Source organism: Lichenostomus cassidix, chromosome 6 (genome assembly GCF_008360975.1).
Source record: "Lichenostomus cassidix isolate B80296 chromosome 6, HeHo_3.0, whole genome shotgun sequence".
Taxonomy (NCBI): Eukaryota; Metazoa; Chordata; class Aves; order Passeriformes; family Meliphagidae; genus Lichenostomus; species Lichenostomus cassidix.
In genome coordinates, this window is record NC_139487.1 from 18,642,629 (window position 1) to 18,656,454 (window position 13,826).

The 13,826-nt window shown below is 42.7% G+C and overlaps 1 protein-coding gene and 1 long non-coding RNA gene across 17 annotated transcripts in view; one reads left to right on the forward strand and one right to left on the reverse strand.

The window, feature by feature from the left end:
* Positions 1 to 13,826, forward strand: part of PAX2 (paired box 2) — a 97,716-nt gene that overhangs the window by 23,193 nt on the left and 60,697 nt on the right. The gene's annotated exons all lie outside the window — the stretch shown is intronic.
* Positions 1 to 13,826, reverse strand: part of LOC146435402 (uncharacterized) — a 188,927-nt gene that overhangs the window by 446 nt on the left and 174,655 nt on the right. The gene's annotated exons all lie outside the window — the stretch shown is intronic.

The window sequence follows — 13,826 nt, forward strand, 5'->3', positions numbered from 1 at the left end:
TAGCTACCTTTGTAAAACTCGGTATGATGTTTCACTAAACATGCCCATCGAGTACAACACATAACGAGAAAAAGTTCAAAACTGGAGCTAGGTTGTTTTACATCAGCTGAGGCTTTAGCTTATGCAATTGAGGTAAATGTAATGTTTCAAGACAAACAATTGTCTGGCAAAAACCAGGTGCTTTAGGGCAGGGGCTGCGTTATATGCGGAGGAAATCAGTATTACGCAAACACAGCTTTCTGAGTCACCCTCACTAGCCAGCAGCTCTTGAGAAATCCCCAAAGGACATCCCAGCCAAAGTCACTTGTGAATCTCTTCTTGTTTTTCCCACCGTACAAATCTGGAATTCTTGGAAGATAGATAATGAGCCTAGGGAGAAGCTGGAAGAGTACACAGTGTCTCTAACGGCAGCTTGTTCATAGTGATGAAAAGTAGTGACAACTGCATTGTCTGCAGTGAAGTCGGGGTGAATTGCCCAAGTTTTAACCTGCAAACATGTGTGTATGTGTCACACAAGCCTACCACCACTGCTAGTATTTAGTAGTCACAATTCAGTTTTCCCAACATAAAGACCAAATATTCAACTTGTCATGTAGACAGGATTTTCCTCTGTGTGACATTGTTTTGGTGCACGGGAGGGGTGAAGAAAACTTGTCCGACAGCACTCAGCGGAGACTACTAGGACTTGTAACCTGGCATGTCCTAGCGCACACAGAAAATCTCAGGGTTCTAGCAGGAAACCTCTCTCCTAGCTGATGCTGTGTCTAAGGTTCCTTTGTGCTTTCCTACATCAGGGCATGCTCTCAAGGTAGAAGACTTCTACTGACAGTTGCTTTCAGCTGAGCAAAGAACGTAGTCGGGTCACACAGGGCTTCATTACAGGGAATATACTCCTTTAAATTCAGACTCTTTTCCATCAGACACAAACCTGGTATTATCTTCTTTTTATCATTGCAAATAAAGGACAGGCTCATAAAGCAGAGGTTACAGACAATGTTACTGCAGCTGAAAGAGTAAATGAATGCTCACAGCATTTCTCTTTGTCTTATTCATCGTATCTGGCCATTGGAAGGTTGTATGGGGGAAATACAATAAGCTGCATTTTTTCTAATTTTCATATTACAGAGATATTAGCTCAACAGAGGCAATCAGCAAGTAAAATTCCTTGTGCCTGGGAAGTTTTGAGTTCCCTGTTCTGTGAACCTCGAAGTTCAGAACCGTATCGGCCCCTTTATCACCTAAAAATCCCAGCCCTTCCTTTTTTTATAGAGGCACAAAAAGCTTGATTTTTGCTGGAAGTTAAATATTTTCAAGATTTTGCAACTAGTGAATTATTGCTGCATTCTCCCATAGACGTGGCTGCATTTCTGTGCTGGGTGAGTGAGTCTTATGGAGCTAAACCTCATTTACCAGAATCACTATTATGTGAAAAAACCTCATTTGACTTTGGGAGAAAAGAGGAGAAAATATAAGTGGCTTGGCCAAGAAATGACGAAGGTGTGAGAACAATATAGTGATCTGAAGGGCAGAGTCCTTCCAACAGGCAAGGAATTATTCACATTTAAACAAAGCACTGTAGCCAGGAATGAAGGGAGGGAAATAAGAAAGGAAACATTTAAATGGTAGCAGAAGGTATCCCCTGATATGGAGGTCCATTAAAATGTGGAATTGCATCCCATAGGAATTCCTGATTTCTTGGAATATATATAACTAGGTAGCATTAACTACAAGCAAATATACAATAAGAAATAATCTTGTGTTTGCTAAAGAGATAGATAATGGCCTAGCAGGCCAGCTGGACCTTTTATGATATGATGACATAGTGCATACAAAACAAAGTCATGTTTTCAGACATATATCAAATATCAAAAAACTCCCATCTCTAACCCTAAAGCCTATTCAAACAAAAGATTTTCATATTACTTGAATAACAGTGTATGACTTCAAAACAGTTGAACAAGGCTGAGCTTCACTTAGAGCCCACTGTCCTTAGTTAAGTAATGGTGAAATTCAAATGGAGTTTAGGCTCTCAACTTAAAAAATATTTAGAGATGCCACTTTTGGCGTTGGTCTCTATACATGGAAAGCTAGAGACTTCTAAAAGCATTTGCCATTGGTCTGACATCCACACAGCTAACCGAGGCTTTAGGAAATCCCATCTGTGTGTAGATGGCTCTGACAATGATTTCTACTCATGAAAGCATCAGAAAGGTTTGAGCTCTTCTCCCAAATGATTATTTTTTAAACTGGGACTAACGGGAATGAGGAATTTTTCCACTGTAATCCAAATTAATCTATTTACCAGTCCTAACCATTTAAAAATGCCAAGGCAGAGCCTAAACTATGTAATTGGCATAAGAATCATGAGCGCTTGTAATACAATGTAGATTTGTTTTCACTTGTTTTCTCTTTTTGACTCTAAATTTTAAATGGGATTTGGATATCTGACTCCTATTAAACAACTTTAAAAACATCTTAACAACGCAGTTTTTTGAGTCTTCTAAGAGCTGACGGGTCCCTTTTCAAGTCCCCACAAGCACTGCCAACATACTTTATTAAATGAGAACTGAAATTCTCATGCTACCGCTTGACTAGAGGAGCTGGAAAACCCACAGAAAACATCGTTAGGCTTGTGATGAAATACTACACTATGATATTCAGCACTAGCCTCCAATTTTCTCTAGTGCCAGTAACTGAGGGCTGATTTTGCAGCACTTACATGGCTATCTACCCAGCTGAAAATCACAAATCTAATCACTTGGTTTCCAAACTCCTCAGGGTGCACTTACAAATATTCATTTCCAATCAATTTACACCTGCTAATATTTCTCAATGCTCACATGTGATCACAGAGTTAGAAGCAATGCTGGTGCTTACTATTTCTATTGCAGTAGCAAAAAAGGGCTCTGTGCATAGATCAGAAACCATTGTCCAAAACAGGCCCAGCGTAAATAGGAATTTCTTTCAAGAGGCACTTTTAGAAAATCGGTATATACACATCTTTCTTTATACCCTCCCCTTAGCTTCTACTAGGCTCATAATTCAGAGAGTCCTCAAGGTTTCAGGGGTCCTGAAACAAACATCTTTGTCTGTCATACTAAATGAGATATCTGGGAAGGGCTCACTCATCAAGTCCAAGTCTAGGTAAAAAGCAGACCAAAACTGGGGAGTCCTTTTCCATGGCCTCATTTCTGACAAGACTGAGGCTGAACATCAGCTAGGCTGCAACAGCCTCCCCCCTCTTCCATGATAAGTAGGCATATAAATAAATAAATAAATGGCATCCTAACTGCACTGAGAACTCAATAAAACAATCACATCAAATATGAGGAGGTATAAATCTCATGTCTGCACAGGTAACCCACTCAATTGCTTTTATTACGGCTCAGCCTGACTCCATTTATTACCATCCGTGGCCTGGGTGAAGGATGTTTGCATGGAGGGTGGTCTCCTGGTGAAATCCTATCCCTGGAGCAGTGACAATCAGCCCATACAGAGGTGGATTTTGGTGGGGAGACCAAAGGCAGATCCATCCGTCTGCATGAAAACCAATCAATAACCCTGTAACTAGACCCCTTGTCACCAGGAAATGGACAACACAATAGTTCAATCCTGGTGACATAGGAGAGGAATAGCTGTGGTTGGGGTATGAAGAATGACAGCATGTATGCATGAAGTGTTTGAGACACATGGAGAGAATATGTCTGTCCATACAGATACTGAGGTGGAGTGATGGTATAGAAGGAGTGTAGAAGGTGCGTTAATATATAGCAGGCAAATTTGAAAGTTTGTTCCCCAAATATATATTGTTCCCCATACCCACCTCTGATGTGTTCAGAAGTGGGTATGGGGAACAAAAAAGCTGAACTATACTGCATTTTTTGGTACAGGACATTTATATAGGGACCCTAAATGCAAGGCAGATAGGTACCTTTGGGGAAATGTGCCTGCTCTTTGGATACTCCATATTGGTATATGGTAGAGAACATGTATCTCTGAGCAGGCACATAGATGGTGACACAAAACACTGATACACAAAAGGAAGCACATGCAGGAGCTCAATGCAGTAGGGGAAGGATATTCCTTTGTCCTTTGTCTGGCTTGGGATTTATGTGTGTACTAGTTTGGACAGAGAGGAGGGAGAGTAATGTGCCAAAAGCCTGATCTAATGGACTGTGAGTCCACAGAAACACTTCCCGGAAAATGCCATGCATGAAACATTTACCCAAACCTCACTGTTAATTCAGGAAGGGAGATTCTGGTGGCTTGTCTCTGCCTTTATGAAAAACAGAAATAGGACATTTCTTGCTTTTGTCATCCCCTAGCTCTGCAGTTCCTGTAGCATTTCTAAAACCTGCACAGAGTATTGTTCCCATGGCTTCAAGCAACTCCCCCAACACATGCACACATGCATACATACACAGGTATGCTAGAGTTTGCCTCTAACAATTGTTCCCTCCTGGCGGCAAATTTACTTTTCATGTGTTTAGTTCCATTTTTAACAGATCCTCCTCCTTCCAATGTAAGAATTCTTCCCTCTCTGTAAGGGTCCAAAGCATATGGGTTAAATATCCATCTCTGCTTCAGAGATGAATTGCATCAAGATTAGTGATCAGCTCTGCTCAAAATGTCCATCACTGTATTTCATTTGAGAAGGGTGATACTCATGTTTTGCAAGGCAGACTGATGTCTGTCTGTTAATTTACACAACGAAAAGCAGAGACTGCAACTGGACAACAAAGTCACAAAAGAAACCCTTGTATATCTGTCAGATAGGATGCCCTATACCACCTCCAGTTCCAGGGTAGTTGCATAGTTCTGGCAACAAAAAGAGTACTCATTTCATTGGTCAGGAAAGATTACTATACCAGCCCTTTGCTTCCCAAAACCAATCCTCATTTGTTTCAAGCTGGGCCAAAATACAACAGCAACCTCATTACCACAGCCCACTTTCAAGCTCTCACTTTAAAATTGTACTAGATTCTTTGAGCACTAAGATTTGAACTCTTCTTTAAGGGATTACTGCCTTTCAGTATACTAACGTTTGTGTAAAAATTCTTTCAAGAACAAGTTTTGCTCATCTGGCTATATAAAGAAAGACCACAGCACAATGTAGCAAGGTAATAGTGCCTGCTGTTAGTATTTCCCTAAATTTAGGCCACTCCTTGCTTGTTTAAAAGCAGACTCCTGAACTTGAAAGAAACAAACATTTCTACATAAATTACACATATACAAAAAATACATACTCATTTATAAAATCAATGTGAAGGGAGGAGATGTATAAGAGAAGAGAAAAGGAAGGAATAATATTTCTGAAGAAAAGGGTATCATGTTTGCAGACTGAGTGCATAGGGGAAGTGCATTTCAGGTATATGTTACGTACAAATGTGCCAAGGCAATGCAAGCAGAGGCAGAGTGGAACGTGTGCAATGTCACCAATTCCCTTTCCCTATGGAAAAAATAGCAAATTTAGAGTCAAAAAGAGACAATATTTGTAGTGCTGACTCTAACAGAGAGAGCCACAACATGAAGTTTCCAGAATAGGAAGAGAGTACAGTGGGTTAGGTAAGGAAAGGTCAGGAGATAAGGATGGAGCGAAAGGCTAAAGCAGATTTGAATAGTATTCTGTCAAAATCAGATCTGCGGTAGCTTTTCAGAAGGCAGTTTGGGCCACTGTGTCAAACAAGATGCCGAGTCATTCAGTATTAACATCCAACTCCCTTATGTGGCTTTAACAATTTCAGGCTACACATGTGCCTGAATATAGGGTCTGTTAGTATGAAGGCAGCCAAGATGGGGACAGAGTAAGTGGGTCTGCCTGCGTGCAGATTCTTGTGAGGTGCACAGGCTGGAGAGCAAGGAGGAACTGCATGGGTGAGATTGTATGCTTGCACATGAGAAAGCCCATATCAATTTGTAAAAAGATGAGTGCCATGATTCTAAACCCCCTTTGCAGTTTACATGAGATTTTGTGACCTGCAAATATTTAAAGAAAAATACATGCCTATGGCACATCTATGGCTCCTCATGCCACACAGACAAAACTGGGAGAACTGGTGGCACAGGCAGACATGAAATGGAAGGGAGTGTGGCCCATTTCAGGTGGATATGTATACATGGGAATGCCCCTGGCACAGTGGAAGACAAGGGATAAAGTGATCCTGGGGAATACAGTCTTTCTAAGCATGCAAGAGGAGGATGCCAGCCCTGTATATGAAGCCCTAGCACTTTTTAGAGCACCACCTTTCCAAAATGAAAGCACCTTCTGCACCACTTGAATGTGCTCCAGGATCACTCTGTGCACAGTGAAGTAATTTGAGCACGGAAACCTGGGTGCATTTGTGCAGATAAACTGCTGAGTCTCCATTGTTCCATCAGACAATCTTCTTTGTAATGGATATTTGGGCGAGACATGCCCTATACCCCACAACATGTGTACAAGGAGGAGTATGGGCATATCACTAGAGCAACATGTCCAGCTGGGAGTATAGACTTATAGCAAGTAGGATATTATTGGTCTGTGTAAGAACGAAGAGTAGTCTTATCCACCAAAACAACATCGTGACTCTACAGTTACATACAGGGAGTCATAGTGGTGAGCAAAGGCATGGCAATATGTGGGACTCTGCACGGGATCCTGTGCAACTGCTTCCCAATGGCCAGACAGTCTTGTAAACGCACTGATGAACTATGGCTGTAAGCAGATGCAGGGGCGAGTCCTAGCAGTGCTCATATCTTTGTCAGCAGCTCTCTTGGACAGAGCTGGGGATAAGGTGCTCTGGCTGGCAGCTATGCCACCAATGTGCTGAGGAAACACAGCTGGTGAGACGGGCAGCATCAGTAACACAAACACGCGTGCAAGCGTGTGTATGACAAAGTGGCATCTGCTGAGATATGTGAACACAAAAGGTGTATGGCAGGGCAAATACATTTATACCGGAAAATGTCATGTACAAATGTAGGGACACGTGCCTGTTGGGGGTACCAAGTGTTACTGAGGAAATGAGGGGTATATATAGCATGATATATTTGTCAGGGAGTCAATGTGCAGTAGTTCACCTGATACATGATGCAAGAAGGGGATACCTGGGGGTTGTGGGGGCAGAGGAGATTACGCTAAAGGAGATATTTCTAATTATAGCTATAGTTTAATGCACTGGACTCTGCCCTTCTCTCCTCTCCCCTCCTCTTGCACTCTTCTCCTCATTACCCAGGTTATCTTGTTTGGGTTAAGAGGCCAATTTCAACAGACTATAATTGAAGAGTGAAGAGAATCTGATAAGATAAGGAAGGGACATCATTCCTCAAGGGATCAATAGAGGTTTCATGTTCCTCCTTCCCCTGCTGTGTCCCTAACACGCTAACACTCTGTGTCCATGGGCCTGGTTTATTTACTCTGCTTGTCTGCAAGCCTGGGAAGGAAGTGAGGGAGTAGAGGGGGGCTGTAGCCTGTCTGTCACACAGCCAGAGCAAGGAAGGGGGCATGAGGAAGGGACCACGGTCTCCTCTGGGACTCATGAGGAGGCAGGGAGGTGACAAGTCTGATACCCTTCTGGCTCTGGCAGGGGCACAGATTCACAGGGGAGGTGTTCACCTTTGGCCTTTTATCTCGTCGTTGTGCTCTGCAAGGAAAGGATATTGATAATTTTTCTTGATTTAGACTTGCTTTCCCTAGCATCCATGTGCAGACAAGCTCAAGCTTTTTCTAAGCACTCACAGGGCAACCTCTCCAGGCCCCTCAGGGTGACTGAGGCATAATTACTCCTTCCACAAGGAGGGCTGGTAGTTGCTCCTTAGTAGGTTTATGTTAGTATCTGAAGTTCAGGCTTGACAGACCCAGTATCTTACAAGCTGTCCTTAGCAGTTTTTTGGACCAAACTAGCATGTGAGGATCCCCTTCAGAAACAGGAAGCTGTCTCAGCAGTGAGTACAGGTCCTCTCACGGCAGGGCTGCCAGGGCTCCCACACTGCACAGGCAGAGTTTGTTCCACTCCTGACTCATGTGCCTTGGCAGGAAGATGCGTCTCTCACAGAAGCAATATGAGATCCATAGGAACACATGCCCATGTGAGATACATATGAATGTGAAGGCAGCTGGGGCACTGTAAAGAAGTCTCTCCAGGAGGCCCAGCCTCTCACATCATGCAAGCTCTGTGGACATTCCCCTGTCCCTGCAGCTGGCATAGGAATGCTCAGGCACAGGGAGATGAGCTGAGAGGTCAGCACAATACGGGATCCAATCCAGATCCCATACAACAGGGCTGGGCAAGTTGCTGGAGAGACTGAGACATGGAGGGGTCTGGGGCTGAGATATCTTCTTCCAGCTGATTTCTCTTTTATTTTTAACACCCAGAGAAACAGACGCTGAGAGCAAGTCAGTCATGCAGTGAGCATGTGGCAGAGTTGGGAATACAACCCAGATCCCCTGACTCCCAACCTCAGGCTTTAACCACTAGACCATGCTTCCCTCTAAGCCACCTTGAACTTTCCTCAGTGAGGATGTGGGCTACTAAGCCTCTGTGGGCTGCAGTTTACCAAGCTGTCAGGAGTGTGCTCACTGGACCGCCTCACCAGAGACAGCCTTCCTCACGCATGCTAAAAAAGTTGAAAAGAAATTCATTTCATGGCCGGTGGTTGCTTAAAAAAGGCGATTCCAGCATATGTATGTGATAAATGTTAACTGTGCATTAATCGCATTAAAGAGGACCCTATAAACTTTTCATTTCTAATTAAATTCTGGCCGGTGATTCTGGCGAAGCCAGCTCACTCCGGGCCTTTGTTTATGTGGAAAATTAAAATGCAAATACAATGGAATTTATTTCCATTACTAGAGTGATATGCTGGGCTCCTCTGTTTAACAGCCTCCAATTATTTTTCAAACAGGTCTCTCTCCCTCTCTCCCTTCCTCTCTCCCTTCCTCACTCCCTCTTTTTTTTTGCCTTCTCCCCACTACCCTGATGCTGCTACCCCAGTGTGAGGGATGGGAGCTGGTAAAGCAGTGGATGGGCTAAGGATCATGTCATCTGTTCAAGGTCAAATGCAGGCCAGAATACAGAGGAGAAAGTGGGGGAAAGAGTGTGAGAGCACAAACAAGGGAGGAGGGCAAGTAATGAGGCTTGAGCTAATGCAAGGATGAGTAAGGATTTTACCTGTTAGCAACCTCACTGAAAAATATAAGCTAAATTCACTGGCTTGCTAAATCCCAGACATATAGATGACCTGACTGAGAGACATCATAGATCTTTCCCTGATATTTTGATGACAGGGTACAGTTGACAACTCTCTCTGGAAGTTTTCTGGATCTTTCACAGCCTTTTTCAAAGACTTTGTCTGGATGTGCCTGCTGCTGGGCTAAATCCTGATGGCTGAGAAAGGACAGAACAGGCCCAGTGCCAGACACATTGCCTGTGCAGAGCAAATAAATTCATGCAGCAATGACACATAATCATCAGCTGAAAAATAACTGAACTCTCTTGTTCATTTCCAAGGGACCAAATGCGGCCACACTGTCTTAAAGCATTACTGCACAATATCCACACAAGTCAGAAGCCACTGCACAAACCCAGAGATTCATTGTACGTTTAAAATTTCTTAACACATATATTTACTGCTAAATGCTGCTGACACAGACTCTCACTCTTTCTTACATATATGAGAGACCCAGGTCAGTTCAGACTTGGGAACATTGCTAGTCAGTCACACACAGATCAGAGGCATCTGTTAACTGACACGGATGCCCTTCTATGCATTAATGTAGAAAGTCATACAAGAAGACCCTTGCAAAGGCAAGCATGCACTTCACTAAATGTAATAATTTATAGGTCCTTTCAGAGACTCAGTCAAATCTATTTGAAACTGCACAGTATAGTCTTGCACGTAATTGTAAAGAAACTGATCAAAAACCATAACTGAAAGGTCTTAGCAAAACCCCTGAGTACATCATGAGGACACACACACCTTGAAGCATGCAGCTGAGAACCAGCCAGACATGCCACCCCACGTGTCACACACACACACACAAGAGACAGAAGTACCTTCAGCATGCCCCACTGGCAGGGAGAGCTCCTGAGCCAAACGGGTATTCTTTTAGTGCATGTGAGCATCTTAAGGAATCACCTAGTGTAAATGATCCTGCCCCAGCTGAGACAGGGAAACAGGAGAAGGACACATTCACTTACAATACTGAAAAGAGGCCATTACCCAGTCAAACAACCCAATCCCTGACATCATTATTCAATACACAGGAGCCCTGAAATGCACACTAACTCAATCACACGATTACAAAATAATACTGATGGAATCAATGAGACAGACATGTGGTCATACAAAGCACACCCACCCTGGTGTTAATACACAATAACAGCCGCCCAACAAGTGAATACAAAACAGCCATTCACGACCACAGGGCAAAACACCAAAACACGGGGCCACGTTCTCAAAGAAGACTTGAAAACTCTGGTAACAAAACCCACCCTTGCCAGAGGGGTCTTAGGGTATGGACAAAATCTGGCAGTTGTCAGCCTTGTGAGCAGAAAATAGTAAAAGCATTGTTGAGCAGCACAACTGAGCACATTCATGTCCTAGTGAGGCTGGTAGACTCCCAGGGCACTCAGAACCATTCAGGATTGCACCCACAGCCTTAAAATAGACTGGTCCAGCAAAGTGACACCTCTGCTCAATGACCAAAAGCATCATGCAGGCACTCTTAACACAAGCAACGGCGCATGACATTCAAGACTCACCAAAACACAAGCCAATATAAAAAAGCAAATCCTACAGATATCACAAATAAAACATATTCACACTGTGGACAGACAAAAACACTCTTCAGCACCCAAAGCCACAGAACCATCTCACAGATGCACCTCTGCAAAACAGGCAAATCCCCTTCCCAAACCACAACAGCACACCCAAACCTAACACAGCGCTAGTGTCTTTCCCTTTTAGAGAGAAATAAAGCAAAGTGACACATAGAACATGGTCATAATGCCACAAATAATCAAAGTTCCTTGTGCCTCACAGATTGTGCCAGACCATGCTAACCCAAGCGCTTAACACACGGCCCAAACAGCCAGCTTTTGCAAATCCTGCATGATCTTCTTGGGAGGGAGATGGGGGAACCAGACTGTAAGTCCTTTCCCTGGCACAGCAGGCATCAGCTCATAGCAGGTTGTATGCACAAGAATATGCTATTATTGAAAAAGCCAGCAAGGCTGGGGGAAGACTGCTGTTGGTTGTGTGTGGCTGCGTGCGTTGTGTGTACAGGAATTCCCCTTCCTCTACCCAGTGCCGCTGCTTGTAGCCATTAAAAAGCCCAGGTCCTCATGCTGGGTGTTCAGTGAGTATTGATTCAGTCTGCAAGCAATTTTAATATTTCTTCAGGGACTTTCCAGCAACAGCACAAGTCATTAATTCACCCTCCCAAATTGCTTATTCAATAGAAGGAACATGGCTCCTGAATAAAGTCCCAGAATTTATGTGACTCACATGAGTCAGGAGGTCAAACAACTGTTATGGAGCGAAGTTAAAAATCCAAATAAAATATTGACACTTTTTTGGGAGTGAGAGGAGGGGGAAGGGGGAAGGGAAAGAAAAGGTATTTAAAATAGGGTTTTGTTGCAATGCCCCCAGGATAAAGAATGGAAAGAGATTGAAGACAAGCTGGAGTTTGTAAAATCAATGGGATTTATTGCATATCCACTTGGCATTTAATAACTCCTTCCTTTCCATCTTCCCCTGCTCTGTTTGTACATGGGGGAGATAAAAACTACAAACAGCCAGCCACAAAGTACACAGATGGACACCCCAAATATCAACACACAAAGGCAGGTACATGCAGGGATGAATGTTACTGAGAGGCAGTGGCATAGCATCAGAAGGTCCTCTCAGGACTCAGTATCTTGGCTGAACTAGATAGAGCCATTCACATATGGCATTACATTATGCCCACATAGTAGAAGGGAGTGTGTGCCTAAAGTATCAGTTTTAAAAAAAGGCTGGGTCGGGAAACTGAGGCACAGGGTGAATTAAAAAACTCTGCTCACTCACAGAGCCAGCAAAAGGGATCCAGATCTCCTGGTGCCCAGTTAGTGTTTTTTGCTGGTGAATGATGCTGCCTTTTACGGGAACGAAAGCCCTCACAGTGACTGAGATCAAGCCTCAAGAAGGCATCCATCTCACAGGAGGGACACACAAACCACACAAAGAAATGGATCTACAGACACTGTGCAAACCTATCCGTATGCAGATAGATGCACACGCAGATACAAACACATACATGCTTTTACTAAGCTCATTGTTATTCAGAAAGCAGCGCAGCCAGATCACACACAGAAGTAGGAGCACACCTGCAGACAGACAGACCTGCAACAGCCTGCGTGTACAAACGCGCAAGCACACACACAGATATATCAGTACAGCCCATACAGCAGCACAGCCACACTGAAAGTCACTGCTTCTGCATGCATAGATTTTATTTACAGTGGAATCCTCTTACCTAGCTGCACATAAATGGATGCCCACATGACTGAAGTGCATTCTGCACAAGCATATTAATATATAGGACTGTCTCTTTATTGCACTATACTGTACACTACACTGAAACAACTGTAGCTGTTTCAGTGAAACCCTGCTAATTTTCTACCAATCAAAGATCTGAGACTGTGGTAGCCATCAAACAACATTATTCATAAGCAATAACTCCATTAAAAAACAGCACACAAAAATATAGCCTAACATTCTAATCAAACAGTACTGGATGGCTTGGGACATTTAAGTGGCTTTCTTTGGTTTCTTTGGGTTTTTTGTTTGTCTGGTTGAGTTTTTAGCAAAATCTTAGGGCAGCTGCTTTCTGAGAAGAGATTTTCCAAAAGGCAGTTTTTCAAGGGCTTTTTTTGCATTGTGATAAAGGTGTTGACAGCATTTCCTTCCTAAGACATCTTCTGACCAAACACACAATGTGTTTTAAAATTAAGGAAGGTAATGAAAAGTTTGAAATTTCCATAATGATGCTTTAAAAATATTAATATTCTTGCATTAAAATATGCTTTTGTCTTACTTCTAAGGTTATTTTGTTCATGATTGATTTTGCAAATGCCTTTTTAAAATGGCATGATAGAATCTTTGGTTCACCTTATGCTACCTCTCATCTTCTTAGACTACAATAGATTAAAAAAAATGTAAAGGCAGCATAGTTTTTTAAATACCATCACCTATGTCCCACTGTATTCCTCTGCCTATTAATCCTCATTGCATCTGATCTTGTTGAACTGGAGTTACAGTAAAAAAATGAAATACATACTGATTTACAGCTGAAGGCATTTTGATTCATTAGGTGAACAAGCACTTAATACAGATTAAGGGAACCATATTTTGAAATAACGGAACTGAATAAAATCACTAAATTTTCTACAATATCATGATTTTCAGAAATAATATATCATAATTTGCAATACAGTATTCCACTGCAAAACATAAACCACAAAATTTGAATGATTCAATATTTATAACTCAGGTCTTCTGATAGTGTTAAACAATTGCTGCATCTCTTCTGTGTTTACCCCAGCTACTGCCTGGTTCAGCGTGTCAAGCTCTAGACAAATCAGTCTTAGAGATCACTAAAGCTCACTGGGAGAAAAGTTGCCGGCATGGGGATGTAGGGATAAGAAAACACTTGTGCATGTGGGAGGATCATTTAAACTGCTTCTCTTGGGAGGCTGGTTGTCAATTTGGAGTTGTTGAAGGAGTCTCAGCTGAGATGGTTTCATTGAGAGGGAACAGACAACAGGCTTGTTTACACAGGGGCAAACAAGAAAATTAATCTGAAT